At 40.8% G+C, this 17123-nt stretch overlaps 1 pseudogene; it reads left to right on the top strand.

The window, feature by feature from the left end:
• The first annotated feature begins 929 nt into the window (after window positions 1-929).
• LOC105825836 lies at window positions 930-1917 on the top strand (annotated as a pseudogene).
• Window positions 1918-17123: the final 15206 nt, after the last annotated feature.

Genomic DNA, 17123 nt, shown 5'->3' with positions numbered 1-17123 from the left:
CTCTGTTAGTTTCATTTCATCTGATTAATAATTCTCAGATGCTCATTCTCTGTGCTCAGTACCAGTAGCATCACCGCTCCCAGAATATGCAGATCCTTCAGGACAGGAGACTGGTAGCAGCTGGCTGAGATAAAATGAATCCCTGCCACATGGAGCAAGTATTTATTTAAACTAACATTCTCTTAAATTGACTATTGCAGATTTGGGTGACCTTTTTTTTTAACCTTTGTAAATATATATAATTTATATGATTCTAATATACTATATCCATACTTGAATTGGTTGTTCCATGTTTTGCCTCCTGGCAGATATTTTGCCTATTTGCAGTCATTCTAACCTATTTGAATACCCTTTTCCTTAAAATGATATGATTGCTGCTGTTTAATTTGACTTAGTATTTTAAAAGTTCAGCCTCTCAGTTTTAAAATAGCTTTATTTTTCAATGGAGATCGTTGTTTAGGATGAGGCGTTTTCGGTTTGGTTTGGGGTAATTTTTAAACGATGTGAAAATTCAACAACAGTCCTCTTACTGACAGCTTCCTCTATTCTGTATAGCTTACCCTACCTGCAGACAGAAAATGAAAGAAAAAAAAAAAAAAAAGGACTTGCCTAGAATAATATATTGAATGCCTTTTGATTTAGCCGGAATCTCCAATGATTAGCTTTCACTGATAGAGTATATCTTTTCAACTTGTGATTCTTTGGGCTCCAAAGAATGATAAAGGAGGCACTTGGTCATTTTCTTATGTGGCTAGAAGATGTGGCTTAAGAGTTCTTGATCCCTTAAAAACATCTTATAAGCTAAGTGGTCTTGCATCCAAACAGGCTGGATTTTACCTACCAAAAAAAAAAAATTTTCCAGAAAGTTATGCATATCATAATTTTCCATTTCAAAAACTATATATAAGTCTAGTAGTTCTGCATGTGACATGTGCCCAAAAATAAAGTTACCTTCCAACCTGAAAAGTCTCAGACTTTTAGTGAACTCAGATACCTTAAGTGTAAGTTGAAATTTGGGCGGTGATTTCCAAGCTCTTGGAAGAGGTAACAGTGAACCGCCCTCTGTCCACTCGGTATCTTTTCCTCTGGCTTCCAAGTGAGGTCGCCTCCCACCCTGCCTAAGGAACCGCAGAGAGGTGGCAAGTCTGCAGAAAGGAAACCATGCTAGTCTTAGCCACTTGTATGTAGTAGGATCCCTTTACAATTTTGACTAATGAGATTCCTTTATAATCTTTTTCCAGAGTTGAAAGCAATTCAATCTGTGAGAATAAAGAGCTCTAACTCACCAAAGTAGAGTAGTATAATTCAGAAACGTTAACTTCCGAAAGGTCACTTCTGTTTTTATTCTTGCTTGCCATCACATTAAAGGATGAGTCCCACTCCCCTGTATGTATACATAAGGAAATTGCTGACGAATTATCTTGATCTCAGTCTGACTAAAATGCCTTTTGTAAGTAGGTTTCCATAAGTAAAGCCCCAGTGATGTATTCCCATAGAAATATTACTTTTTTCAGTTGTTTATGTGAGTTTACTACAAAAAAAAAAAAAAGATTCAGAGTGGATGGAGTACAACTCTGAGTATTTTTCTAGTCTGGAATTTTTTATTAATAATCGGTGCTGCCGGGTCATGCATGCTGCAACTCTCAACATTTCCCTTATTTGGTACAGCTTTTCGCAAAAAGGGCTACAGCTCACACTGCAGAGAAAAGTATTAAGTTTTCTGGATTTTTTTTTCCCTAACTGTGGCCCAAAAGAATTAAAATTTGTTAATATAAATAGAGAGCATATTTATCATTCCTCGATAGTTAATTATAGAGTTTGGTAACTTTGTGCCTCAGGGAAGCCATGTGATATATAACTGGTTATAGAATTTCAGGGTTAGGGTTTAAAGAAAGGAGAAAGCCATTGGAAAAATGATGGGCTTCATTAAGGAGACTAATGAATCTGTATGCAGAAATGTGCCAGGAACTGGCATAAACATGATTGTAGTAGAATTTATTTTCCAGAACCAATAGGGAAATTATTTTAAGTTATTACATATACTGTATTAGGAAAGTTGAGGAGAACTCCTTTCTTCATAAAGCTTCAATGCCTTTTATTTTTTTTTGCTTTCACAGAAAAACTCAAACCTCTGTTATTTGGGAGCTCAGTATTGTTATTCGGGCACTTTTGAGAGTTTAAAGCATGTTTTCTACTTAATTTAAGTGTAATATAGGTTATATAGAATTGTTACCTGCAGTTCTATGATTTTTCTCAACTTTTCTTTTTTGAAGCCATTCTGTTCTTTGGATGTGCATGAAAGGGTGTGTGATCGCACCATTGTAAATGCTGGGTGAAAACTAGTTATCTTCATGCAGTCTTGCCTCATAACAGTGGAACTTCTGAAAGACAAACCACAGGACCTTGGTTTTAAGCCAATTCCAGCCCCATTCCCTTGGCTGTCGATCTTATGTCCCAGTAGTTTAGTCTTTGAGAACTAAGGACATGATGTTCCTCCTTCAGTGCTGGAAACACGGCACACGGCTCTGTTATCATTTCTTTATGATTCAAAGGCCAATGAGACAACTTCAGGATCTTCTTAAGAGAATGTGAGCATTATTGAAGTAGTAAAACAAAAGAAGTTTCAGTATTTTTTTTTTTTCAGTAAAACTTACATCCTTTTGAATAAGTTTTTGCCCTCATGAAGAATCCTCTGGAGGAACATAGGGAAAAACAAATATTTTTCCAGTTCTACTTAACTGTTTCTAAATGTGTTTCTAAACAAAAATAAGCTGGATGAAAGGAAAGCTATTTCTTTTTAGCTGAGATGACAGATTGCTTCTCTGTATTAAATAGTCTAGAAGTTAAGGGGGTGGTCATATTTACCATGTATAGTGTTATGAACAGTTAAATTTTATGGATATATTTGTAAAATTGTTCTTTTATATTTCATGTCAGATTGAAAAGTTTATTTCTTCACTATTGTACCTGTGGAAATACAAGCCATTTTACAGGAAAAAATCTTCAAAAAATATTAAACGGATCTCAGTATGTTTGTGAGTCTTTGTCTTCAGACTCTGTGGTTGTCACTGGGTTCATCAGGACATTCAATAGGAAATTGATACAAAAATACACTTGATTTTTGTATTTCTCAGACTTTTAAGTTAATCCCAAATAATCGAGTTTATTAATTGTTTTATATCTTGCACAATACATATTTAAATCTGGATTCTGAAAATCCCCTAAATTTTTTTTATTAAGGAAATTCTTATGGTGCTTATATTACTGTTTCTTATGCAATTACATCACTGTCAAATAAATCTAACTTCCAGGCAAATTTAACCTGGCTTGTAGACTTAATGGGTTTTCTTCATGATCATTACAGTCATATTGCTACTTTTGTGACAGACTTCATTCACTTTTAATGACATAATAATTATTGTTTGTAAGCCCTCAATCCTTAAACTAATATATCTATCATAAGAAAATATATGTATTTATGACAGTTTTTTCCTTATCACAGTATTCAAGGAGTCAGTATTATTAGGGAAATAGATTTTTCATTTCCAAAAAATGCACATTTAGATAGACTTTTATTTCAGGGGATAAAAGTTCCATACTTTATCACATCTAAGATCCAGTGAATTGTAAGATGTGTTGTAGAAAAATACAGCCAATTACAATTGTAAGATAAATCCCATCTGGCAAGACTGCCAAGACCATTCAGTGGGGACGGAATAGTGTTTTCAACAACTGGAGCTGGAACAACTGGATATCCACATGCAAAAGAATGAAGTTGGACTCCTACTTTGCATAATACACTTTATCATTCAACTTTAGTGTATTACAAAATTAACGATGCCGTGTTGCATTTGCCAAATACAGTTAACAATACTTACAACTTGTTGCAAAGTGTCACTTAAAATAGTAGCTTTAGGCTGGGCATGGTGGCTCACACCTATAAGCCTAGCACTCTGGGAGGCCCAGGCAGGAAGATTCCTTGAGCTCAGGAGTTTGAGACTAACCTGAGCAAGTGTGGGACCCCATCACTACTAAAAATAGAAAAATTAGCCGAGTGTTGTGGTGTGCACCCGTAGTCCCAGCTACTTGGAAGGCTGAGGCAGGAGGATCGCTAGTTCCCAAACTTACGTCAGTTGTACTGTCGATATTATATAATTAAATATCTTAGAACCTCATGAGATACGAGAATCAAAGAGTTGTTTTGCCTATGAAAATTAAGTTGAATACTTTGAAAGGACTCTAAACAAGTCACTTAAAAAAAGGTTTCACGTGTGGGCAAGAAAACTGTAAAAGGTTGGGAAATGTACGGGTTTTGTGAAGTTTTTGCTCAGATTGTCCCTGGTAACTTTTGATTCTCACTCCCCTTTAAAGATGCTAACAATCAGAAATGATTCATTGCGAATGTGGTTCATTCAAGAAAGACCACTTGGATCTTAGGTAACTGGACCTATACTCAAAGAAAAGGCTTTGGCATACTATCAAAATATTAGTATACAAATGTGCGTTTGTGTTTTTAAGTTAAAGTGAGGTGTTACAATAAATGCACAAAGTATGCTTTTTTATAAGTTCCCTGCTATAAATGACTTTCAATGAACTGAATAACACATTGGATAAGAGAGTTTCTGCCATAGTTGAAATAGGGCTTTGGTGCACCCAACTAGAAAACTTTTATCAATCTGTTTTTCCAAGGTAAGTTTAACAATGGGTTTGTTTTCATTTATTCCCTCCATTAATTTTATCAAAAAATACTTATCAAGCCACCACTGTGTTCTGGGCACTACACTAGCTCCTTGAGGAGACTGGTGTGAATAAGGTCTAAGATTGGCTTAAGACTAGCTTTTCAGCCTGTGGGGAATACAGATAAGTAAAAGTAAGCATCATGCTATAGCAGCACAGAAGAGGACTACCTGACCTATATTTGGAGAGTGAGAGAAGGCTTTACTAGTAGATCAAGTGTTTGAATTTATTCATCTCCCGTTTTTACCCTTTGGATTTTAATTAAGCACCATTTTTCTCATTTTTGTTTTTTGGGCTTTTTTCCCAGTTTAAAAAAAAAAAATTCTTCCCCAAAACTCCTTGGCCTGAAACCAAATGAGAATTATCTTTGATAAATTATTGGCTTATAACTTATCCCTGTGAATTTTGACAATGCTGATGTAATAAGCAGCTTCTGTACAGTTTGGAAGCCAGATTTGCAGGCACAGACACAGACCCACATGCCTTGGCACTGCTTCCCCAACTGCCTATGGTAACCATGCTCCCAGGAAGCCCAAGTTAAGGAAATAAGGAAAACCATCATCATGGCCATTACCATGTGTGCTGCCAAGTTCCCCAAATTTTTGATTGAATGCTGGACATTGTATATTAAAAGTAAAATTTTAGAGGCTTTAGATGGTGTTCTTCACCAGGGAGGAGTCATGCTTTCTTTTGCTGGGCAAGCTCAGAAGAGGCTAACTAACTTTCACTAAGCGAGTCAAGTCTAGACTCCTATGGCCTTTTTAGAGCCTGGTTTATTCCCCAGGGCCTTCCCCCTGTGGGTCCTGAACCAGAATCCTTGTTCCCTATGCATAATGACCCAGCCAAAAGCTTCACTCGCTTTTCAGAGGCTAGCTACTTAACATTTCAGCCTTTTGCTCTGTTAACCTCTTGAAGAGAAAACCTACTATGTGCCAGAGGCAGTTTTTTGCCCCTCACCAGGGTTCTTGGCCTCTTAAATTTCCAGCTTTGTCTTTTGAACCCTGCAAGGCTGTCCAGAGCTCTGGTTTCTCTGCCTCCAGTAGCAGACTTTTGCTCTACATCTAGAATCTGCAAATGGCCCAGGGTAAAAGAAGTTGCAGACGAACAACTCGCCTCTCTGTGATTCTACCCTCTTAAGATTATGGCCTTTCTAGGCTTCTATGCATCAACAGCCCTCTTATGCCTTTTAACAGAGTTTTAAAGCTAATTTTTTTATGTGGCATTTCTAGTTATTCTGGGTGGCATTCGTCTGCCGCATGACATCCTATTCAGGGGCAGAAGTCCTAAGCCTGTATTTGAAACCACAGGGCAGGAACTGTGTTCAACATGTACCTTTTTTTTTTTTTTTTTTTTGAGACAGAGTCTCACTCTGTTGCCTGGGCTAGAGTGAGTGCCGTGGCGTCATCCTAGCTCACAGCAACCTCAAACTCCTGGGCTCAAGCAATCCTTCTGCCTCAGCCTCCCGAGTAGCTGGGACTACAGGCATGTGCCACCATGCCCGGCTAATTTTTTGTATATATTTTTAGTAGTCCGATTAATTTCTTTCTATTTTTAGTAGAGACGGGGTCTCGCTCTTGCTCAGGCTGGTCTCGAACTCCTGAGCTCAAACAATCCGCCCGCCTCGGCCTCCCAGAGTGCTAGCATTACAGGCGTGAGCCACCGCGTCCGGCCAACATGTAGCTTTTTAATTATTCAATTTCTATATCAGGGCTATAAAAATTTCTCCTCTTTTCAGAAAGCTAATGTTCTTTAAGATTTGACAAATGCATACCAAAATTCATTTTTTTCTCCTTTTAATATCAAATGGTCAGGTTTTCTTACAAAAACATTAAAGCATAGCATTTGGTGATTCCACATTAAATGTTCAGCAATGATTTGCTCAATCAACTTTATTTCAATGGGGCTTATGGACTCACTTGGAGTTGACCAGACTTAATTTTGGAGGAAGATGCATCCTTTCCCTCTGTTTTCTGAAGGAGCCATTATGCATGCAAACAGAGAGAGGTTCCAGCTTTGGCGGTTCAGGCACTAGAATAAGCTGGTTTTGCCCTGAAGAGCTTCAGTTGGGGAATTTGGTCACTTGTGCAGAAAAGCCAGTGGACTCAACTTTGGGGAATATCAAGATCCCAAACACCAGACTGTCCAGAAGCATCTTACTGTCTTTAGTGAACTCTCAGCAGTTGGCCTTCCTCTGAGGCCACGGCAATTGAGGCAGGGCAAAGGTCAGAGTGACATGGAGAATAGATTACCCCAAATCAAAGCCCAAATAGAGTTGAGGGCTTGTAAAGGGCTGGCTCCTTGGCTTAAAGTCACTTTGATCTGGGTCCTTGAGGGAACTGGAGTGTCTGTCTATTTCCATTCAGAAAGGAGAGGAGAAATGCTCTGGAAACAGTACCACTTGCCTCTGTATCCACGTGCCTCTCCCTTCCGGCCTCCACCCTGCAGTTCCCTGTCAGTCATCTGAAAGGAAGGTCCCCCTGAGCTGACAGGGGCCTTTAGAGAGAAGATCGTTATATTCTCTCGGTAGGTTACGCCTCTATTTAAGAAACAAACCTCTCGTCACCCCACTGCAGAGCATCTCCACGTTCTAAACCACGCCACTGTTTTTAACGTGTGTCCTTGTGCTTCTTCAGGGAGAGTCAGGATTCTCTTTTTTAAAATGCTTGGCATTCCTCAGAAGAAAGATGAACACCTCTAGTGTTCTCGGTCGCTCCTGTTCTAATGGCAAAGTCAAGAGTTGCTCCTTTTCCTAGCTGCCCTCTGCGCCTCAGAACTGCGCAGGCGCCGCCTTCCCCCCCACTCCGCCCCTCCCCGTGCCCTGGCTGGTGTCACAAGCCGCGGCCACAGCAGATGCGGGGAGATGCACGCGCGCTGCTCCAGTCAAGGAGCTAAAAGAGCAACAGCTGGGGCAATTTCAGGATTTCAGCAGGTAATCAAGTGACTAAGTGCAAAAGCGGATCTGACAGTTCTGCAGGGGACTGGGACAGAGAGCAGTGAAAATTTGAGCTTCAAGGAGACTCGTCCTCGGCTACCAACGAGAGATGAAAAATGTAAACCTGGCGACTTCGCCCAGCTAAGCACAGCAGATTTGCCTGCGTTAGACTTACTCCCTAAATAGTAGGAGTATCCTTTCTCATCTCACATCTGACTTTCTCAGATGTATTTATTTCATATTATATACTCCAGTTCACCTATATATATGGGGTTAAATTCATCACTGGTTTAATAATATCTTTCAATAGACTTATGAAAAGATGGGTATTTTCAGGGAGGAGTATTGTGCCAATATAGGCTGAGGCTTATGGACAGTGATCCTTCTGAAATGTTCTTCCCGAGTCTAAGGGATAGTGATTCTCAATAAAGAGTGACAAGGCCCTCTTGCTCCCCTTGGAAGCTTATACAGCACGTAGGGGCCAAGTGGGCATTCAAGGCTTAGAAAGGAGAAGGGATACTGTGCCTTGTTCTATTTTGTTATTAGACGTAGGACAAAAGCAGGTTGTAAGTATTAGCAGAGTGGCTAAGAGCACATACCAAAGCCAGTCTGCCTAGGTTCACATCCCAGCTCTGCCACTTACAGGCTCTGGGGCCTTGGACAAGTCCCTTAATTGTTTAATACCCACCTCAAGTAATTTTATGAGAATTCACTTATTCACTGCATGGTAAGTATGAATACTTAGAACAATGCCTAGCACATAGTAAACATTCAGTAAGTGCTATCTCTTATGTAAAATCACGTATCTTTTCAATAACAACCACCTGTTGAACATTCGGAACACCGGAAAATAGCACTATAGAGTAAAAATATTCCTTTGATATTTTTTAAATGTCTTTGTATTAGTCAGAACTCTGTCGATTGCAAATTCAGAAATCCAATTTCTGAACTAGCCTAAGGGGACACAAAAGGAATTTATTGGTACTTGTACCTGGAAAGTTCAGTGTGCGTCTTGTTTCAGGAACTCCTTCTCTCTCTCTCTCTCTCTCTCTCTCTCTCTCTCTCTCTCTCTCTCTCTCGGCCGTGCTCACATAATTATGCCTGCAATCTTCCATATGATGGGAAAGATGGCCACCACCAGCCCTTGGCTTATACCCTCCTGGCCTCACATCTCCAGAAGAAATGGTCTCCCCTGATGCTTCAGCACAGGAGTCCCAGGAAGGACTGTGATTGGCTCAGCCCAGAGCCAATCACTATGGATGGAGGGGATGTTGTTATCTAGCTAGAACCAGGTGCTTCCTCCTGTACAGCTTGGGGTGGGGAGTGGGGAGGCTGGGGGGCCCAAGGAGGGAAAAACTGGCAGCAGCAGCCCCAACCAAACTACACCCATGGAATCAGGTCCGCATGGGAAAGAGTGGTCCTGATGTCAGAGGGAACTGGCACTGGGGGTGATGTTGTGCCATCTAAAGCAATAGATGCCACCTGGAGCTTCCTGGGAAACAGGCTGGTTAATTAGCAGGAGCCTGCATTGCACATTTCATAAGGCAGACATCTATTATAAACATATAAACATCAAACTATGTCCTCAGATTTCCTAATCAATAAACAATAATTTATTGATTATCTTTCAATCTACAACACTCTAAAAAGTAATTGTAACTATGTGTAGAGACAGGATCTTTATTCTGCTGTATAGAGATGGCGTATATATTAAATATACTTCATGTATCATGCCAACTTATACAAATTGGTTGTGAATTCCGGGAACATTGTGTTGAGATTCTGAGGTTGCATCCTTACTCAGACAAAACGATACTTACCATGGGTATCATTTGGGGAGTGGTGGTACACATGTCAGGTGACAACTGCCTAGATAATCCTAGCTTGAGAATGCTTACCCCCCAAACTGAGGACGTTATATACGGAGGGACTTTCAGTTAGAGTCACCTGACAGGGCTGAGCTTCCAAACAATGTTGGGACTAATTCAGATTGGCCAATTGACTGCCCAGCATGGCAGATTATGCACCTAAGTGAGCAGCCTCACCACACCACATGTGTTAAGAGGCTGACTCATCTCTGTTTAGAAGGTAAAAATGCTGATTTACCACTTTCAAAGCCCTTGATCAGCCTCTTGCAAACCTTACCTTGAGATACTCTACTGTAAAACAACAAATAAATAGTACAAGAAGGTAATTTATATTTTTCTTTTTCATTTTAGCTTTCTTGTAGTTTAATACTTCAAATGAGACTATATGTGTTGTTTCACCAATTGCTGGCATAGTAAGTGCACATCAGTGGTAGCTGTTTCATGATTATTTTCACACGTTTTTTCCTTAGAAAATGTATACTTCTATCACTAACTAAAAAGTGAGGGTTATGCGGCCAAATTTATTTTAAAGATTTGCTTGGAAAATTTCAGAGAAGATCCCTCTGTATTAATCATGGTTTTTATTTTCTATATGTTATGAAGCTTTGCCATCTTGGGGGCCTTGTGGCCCTGGAGAGGGACTGCCCCTCCCAGGGTCAGCTAATTCTTAGACATAGCAAACAACTTGCTTGTGAGCATACCTTTCACATACAAACCAACTGACCCAAAGCCCATACCCTAACCACCTCTTTTTTTAACATATTTTTTTAATTTTATAGATTTAAGGGGTACCTGTGCAGTTTTGTTACATGGATATATTGTGTAGTGGTGAAGTCTGGGCTTTTACTGTACCCATCACCTGAATAGTGTGCTTTATACCTAATAAGTAGTTTTTCATCCCTTCCTCTCTTCCCACCCTCCCCCTCCCACCTTTTGGAGTCTCTAATGTCTATTACTCCACTCTGTATGATCATGTGTACCCATTTTAGCTCCCACTTATAAATAAGAACGTGTGGTATTTGATTTTGTGTTCTCGAGTTACTTCACTTAGGATAATGGCTTTCAGTTCCATCCGTATTGCTGCAAAGGACGGTATCTTTTTTTTTTTTGTGTGTGTGTTGTTTTCTGTGTGTATATATACACGCACACACACACACACACACACACACACACGCCTTCTCTTTATCCAATCATCAGTTGATGGACACTTAGGTTGATTTGATATCTTTGCTATTGAGAATAGTGCTGCAATAAACATACAAGTGCAGGTGTCTTTTTGACATAATGATTTATTTTCCTTCAGCTAGATACCCAGTAATCAACCACCTCCTTTATTTAACTCTCACCAGGCCAATACTTCTCCTGCCCTAAATCACCCCAAGGCCAGGTATCAGACAACTAGACACCACCCCTATAGCCAGAGCCCACTGAAATTGTTCCAAACTATCCAATCCTGAACTCGCTCAAACTTGCCTACCCTGCCTCAGCCATTCTCTCCCATGGAAACCACAGTAAAGGCTCTGAGCCAGGCTTTTCTCTCCTCCCTCTGCCTCCCGACTGTCCCAGGTGCCTCCCCATGTGGCCCTATGTGACGTGGCACAGTCCTCCTTTTGAGAACGGTAAGTAATACCCTCTTCATTCAAAGACAGCTGTTTTTGTGTCTGTCTCCTTACTATACCTGATTAAAACAAATCCCAGGTACATTTTAAGGCATTCCCATAACCACAAGCAATAGGATTAAGGAATTTGCAAAGAAAAAAAATATAGGCTCAAAATTAAGTGGAAATAAAAATGTGGAGAGAGGAAAGCCTTTGAATACAATATGTCAATATGATTTTTTTATTCATTTTCTTTCTCTAATTGTGTTTGGAAAAGAAGTTATCTAAATCCCAGCATATACATGTTGGAACTATGGCATTTCTATAGAAATAAACATACATTTACTGTAGGGTTTTTGCCATAATTGTAACAAAAATTATGGACAGTATTAACATTAACAGAAATAATCTCCAAGATAATCTTTAGCAATTCTGCAGTTAATTTAATTTCATTAAAACATATTCAAACTTGGACCTGTTCGTTTTTATTTTGTGTGTGTGTGTGTGTGTGTTTTCTTCTCTTTTCAAGAAACTTTTAAGTGCTTTTTCTTGTTTTTAATGCCAAATTTTAGAACACCAAGCTCTGGGGTTGGATGCAACATGCCCATTTATAAAATTAAGCATCAAAGGAAGAGCCAATTTTTAATGGCTTTTTAGAATAAAGAATGGAGAGAGCAAGTGTGGTGGAAAAGGGGAGACGTTTCAGTAATTGAGGTGTACACACAAGGGCGGGCATCCACAGCAAGCCTCCGGGTGCGAGATGGAGAGTGTATCCTGCGCTATGAAAGGAAGAGGGAAATAATTTACAGACCGAGAAAGACCTGGACAAAATCATCCATTTGGGGGGAAATCATTTGTGCCGAAGCAATGAACACTTTCTCGAGAGCTATTCGAGGAAGCAGATGTTTAGGTAATACATTGCTGCTTTGCTTTTCTACAACATCTTCCAGTTAAGAGCTGCCGAGTGCAACACAAACATTAACTAATAAATTAAGCCTCGTGGCACCTCTGCATGATCCATAGACATAATAGCCATTTTTATAGTGCAGGAAAGGCAGCGCCCTGCTCAAAAGTGCTGAAGTCATTCACCCAAGGTCATGAAGGGGGCAAATTGGCAAACTGTTTCAAAATGGACAATCAGTGCTCGCCACACTCGCACAACACGCTTTTCTCACTTGTCAGGTTAGCAGCTTCGAGAACACGTGTCCTTCGATGGGGTTTTAGTGGGAATGAGGGAGTGCCATGTATACCCTGGCTTCCAGTGATTCACTTCAGGAGATTAACTTGGAGATGGTTTGAAAATAGGAAATCTTGGCTCAAGGCCTTAACTCCTTTCTCTCTGGTTTACCCAGGAATTAATTTGTGGGCTAATGCTTGTCTTTGCTGGGGTGACAGTGGCCTTTAGCTCTGGAGTTTTGTGTTCATGTTACTTCATCCAATTATGCAAGGGACTTAAAATATTACAACATCAAACAACACCAACACATCTATGTAGGCATTAATGTAATTATTTTAGTTGCTATTTTAATTTCTGAAAAGCCCAAAAATTGTTACTGAAAATAGTGTAACATCTGTACAAAAGACAGTGTCAAGTCCGTAACAGAATCTAACTGGTTATTTATTTTCTTACTTCAGTCAAACATCATTGTATCTTCCTAAATGCTGCTTCTCTCCATTATCATAAGCTTGGCTTAGTAATAACCTGTTCCATAGTGATACTGTCTTTTTTTTCCCCCACCTTCTCACTGATAACTGCGTAATTTCTCCAGCAGAATGATCAGCAGAGGGAAAACAAAGCAGGGAAATCAAATATAAAAACGCTGGTGCTCATAATCCCTCTTGGAACGAAAATGGACACCTCTGTTAACGAAGTTATGACGATTCCTACCTTGGTGCATGTTTTGAAACTTCTCAGAGAGGAACTAACTCACCACTAAGTCACTCATGTTGTTCCTTTCCATTTGCTTTTTCGATAGCAAGAAATAGAAGAGGGTTTTCTTTTAATGAAACAAGGCATAATTCATCTGTTGCTGTTTAACACTCAGCCCCCTCTCTTTTCCAGAGCCTGTCCTTTGAGAGCGTTAGCACTCATATCAGATAAAACTATTACTCGTCACATTGACGAATTATAGTTCTAAAGCACTTTGCACTGGCCAGCATGTTCCCACTGTTTTCTCCTCGATCCTCACAACATCCCAAATGTAGGCACCGACTGGGGTGCTGTCAGGTGGCCTGGTCTGTAGGTGGCAGCTCCAGGATGGACCCTGGCTCCTGGTTTCTACCAAGTGCCCAGTGGGCTGGAAGCCATGTGGTCGTGGAGTCAGGCAACGCTGAAAGAATTCTGTCGAACATCGCCCTGGTCATCTCAACACGAAGGGGCTGCTTATCCAAAAGGAGGAATGTGCACATTTGGGGGAGAAGGGCGGTGAATGCCCGTAGCTCAGGGGAAAACCCACCCTCAACGATTCTGATACAGCCTTCTACAAGGCTGGTTGAAATCATCCTCATAGACTACCTTGCTTTTAAAAAGTATAGCTTGTCTTAGAGTTAGGGTGTAAATAAGCTTTGCAGTCCATTTCCGACACCTGTGGGCAAATCACCAGGAAAAAAGGAAAGAGGTGAGCAAGAAGAAGTCTGCAGAAACATCCCATTGGTCAACCCACAGTCGGAGCCACTGCTGCATAGACACTGGGTTTTTGCACTTCTGGGCTCCACAATTTCCTCAGAACTCTCCTGGGCTCCACAATTTCCTCAGAACTCTCCTGGGCATCAAGGTTGATATACTTAAAGGAAGAGATAAAGATCTTATAATAGGACAGAAACCATCCCAACACCCTCCCTTTGGAGTGGAAGTGAAGACACTTCTCAGCACGGGGCTTCGAGGTTTGGCCTTTGGAGCCTGGGTCCTAGTCAGCCCTGACTTGTCCCACTCTGGAGGAGTAACCCGGGGTTGCTGAAGTGACATCCTTGTTGCTGGCATCCTCATTCGTCAGGCTTTTAGGGAAAAGATACAGCCTCTTCTGTGGGAATTCTTACTGCAGCCTTTGGAGCAGCCGTCACAAAAAAAACAGAGACCATGAAATCAGTCCCTCTCATCTTCCAGGGGATTCATATTTTGTGATAGAAAAGAAAACTATTTCCTAATCATCTGAGCCCCTGTTTGACTGAAAGTGGGCAAAGGGCAAACGGTTTTGTGACAACAGAGGAAGCTACCAATTCAGTTAAGATTCTCACTTGGTTAAAGAACATCAAATTTTCGTTTTGACTTTGATTTCAAGTATTTACTTGACAATGTGGGAGTTAGGAAATATTTTCTGTCTGTATTATCATTAACATTGCAAACCACAGAAACTATCACAGGATAACTTCAGTGGAAAAATAATTTTTAAATTTTTTATATTTTTTAGAGACAGGGTCTCGTTCTGTCACTCAGGCTGGAGTGCAGTGGCGCAATCAGAGCTCACTGTAACCTTGAACTTCCGGCCTCAAGCAATCCTCCCGCCTCAGCCTTCCAAAGCACTGGGATTACAGATGTGAGCCACCCCACCTGGCCAAAAAAGAATTTGCTAGAAGGATTTTATTGGAGAATTAACAGCAGGGCTGGGAAAAATAGGAAGATGGGCAGGAACCAGAGGAAACAAGACACACAGAGCTATCTGCAGCCAGCTTAACCTGCATCTCTGGGTCTCTCCCTCAAGATTTAGAGCCCTGGTCATGAGCATCTGACTAAATGTGCTTGAGTCAGTCTAGTTCCCAAATTTTACCCTTCAGCTTCCATCATGAGATTCCTCCAGTGTAGAAAGGGTGGGTGTTCACACGCTAGGCAGCCAAACACCACAAACATCTACTGCGATACGTAACAGTTTGCCTGCCTAGGAAATTCCTGCCACACTATGCGACTCCTTCTGGTCAGTCTCTTTCTCTCCCCCACACCCCACCACTTCTTCCCTTCCCTCTCCCTCTTACCCCCTCCCCCACAACCCTGCATTGTACTCCTTTAAAAAAAAAAAAAAAAACGACCTTGATAGTAGCATTCTTTATTATGGTAAAACATACATATCATGAAGTTTACCATTATTGCCATTTTTAAGTGTACAATGGAGTGGTATTAAGTAAATTCACGATGTTGTGTAGCCATCACCACTCTCTATAACAAGCTAATTTCAGTGAAGCTTTTTCCTCTGGTGAATGTGGTCAGAGGGCACTAGAGGTAATTTGGTGGACGCTAAGATGGAAGGTGATCCGTGACAAGAAAAGATGCCCGGCTGCACCTTTTCATGCCATCTTGTAGCAGCCATTTACACAATAGTACTCCGTTCGTTTTCCCTGTGCCTTATCAGCCTGTAGCTGTTGGTTTGTGTTGAGAAGTAGACTATCCCCAGGTAGAGCCCTTTGGCTCAAGTGTGGCCAGTTAACTTAGCATTGAGGTCCCTTTCCAGCCCCCATTATAACGCCCCAGTGCAAAGTTAGGAAGTTGAATAAATTCCTAATAAATGAAATGGTATCCAGTGTAACTCCAACAAATACTGGAATTGTCTTGGTAACTAGAAAATTATTTACTTTATTTGCCAATGTGTTATCTGTAACTACATTCTACACATATTCATCACATTACACATCATCTAAGACGAGAACCCTTCTCTTGTCACAATTCTGACGTCACCGACTTTGCAGAAAAGCCCCCAATTCCCAGTGTTCCCGGGCACAATACAGTACTGTTGACAACAGCCATGCAATTGATCCCATTGTCCCTAATCCTCTGGAATTTTAAAAGCTAAGTAATTGAGATCCCTGCCATTAATAATGCCCTCAAGATTATTTTGGTTGTTCACATTCCCTGACCACATTAGGCAAGTTATCTACCCAGGAAGTAGATGTTATAATCCGTCAGTTTTCGTACAAGAAAACAGAGAAATTAGGACTGGTTGGTAGCCGAGGGGTGGGGGGACTCTGTCTCAGAGAACCCTGACTCAGTGTCATTGGAATAATGTGAGGGAGAAAGAAAAGAGTTACACTAAAAGCCAGGACGTTTTCATCAATCGTGCCTCTTAATAAAAGGGGGGAAATAAGAGTTGACGGTCAGCCATGTGGTCTCCAGCAGCCCTAGAAGGGTGTGAGGTCCTCGGGAGGGAGGGCATGCGGGGTTGGGGGGGGTGAGTTTGATTCAGGTCGGTTCCCATTGCTAGAGGGTGGTAATTGGCCTGCAATGCTGAGTTGAGGCTAGGTTCTAATCTAAAGATTAAACAGACTCCATCCCCGGGGGTAGGGAGGAAGCCCCTGCCTCCTGCCATTCCAAGGCGAGATTACACTTCTTGGAGCTCACTGTTTGATGACAGTGTCATCCCTCTGCCTTTTCTTCCTGTTTCCTCCTCTGCTGAGAATTGGCTATAGAGTGGAATTGGCAATTTTAGGGAACTTTGAAATGAAATCTTTTATGCCTTCTTAGTCTCTACATGGGGAATAGCTGGTAAACAACATTACAGAGGGCTTACTTCACAGATGAACTCAATTTCTGGTGCTGGTATCTCCCCACATTGCTCGTCTCCTCCTTTCTAGGCTGTTACTCAGGAAGGTACAGAATTACAACTTGATGAGTTACCATGGCAGCCCCCTATACATTATCTTCTAAATGTTCCAGACCTACAGAGCCTAATTCGATTGTGGGATTTTAATTAATGACTTCTATGTTTTGTATAATAACGCGTTTTTAAAATTAATGACATGTAAACAGAAAAAGGTAGTTAAATTGGTTTTGATTAAAAAGATAGCTTGTTTAGCTACCACTTCGATTTATGTTGCTCAGAGCATTATTTCAACCCAAATCTATACCATTGAAAGACTGGTACTCCTGCAATAGGCTGCAGCGCTGGAAACCGGGGACAGAAACCTCATCACTAGGAAAATCTAGTAGACTTGGCCTTACCACGTTGATGTCTGAGACTGGCTCTCACTGGCTGTCTCAGGATGCCATCAATGATTAGTAAATAA

This window comes from Propithecus coquereli, unplaced genomic scaffold (genome assembly GCF_000956105.1).
Source record: "Propithecus coquereli isolate 6110/MARCELLA unplaced genomic scaffold, Pcoq_1.0 Scaffold83, whole genome shotgun sequence".
NCBI classification, from domain to species: Eukaryota; Metazoa; Chordata; class Mammalia; order Primates; family Indriidae; genus Propithecus; species Propithecus coquereli.
This window is presented reverse-complemented; position numbering and strand designations above follow the sequence as displayed.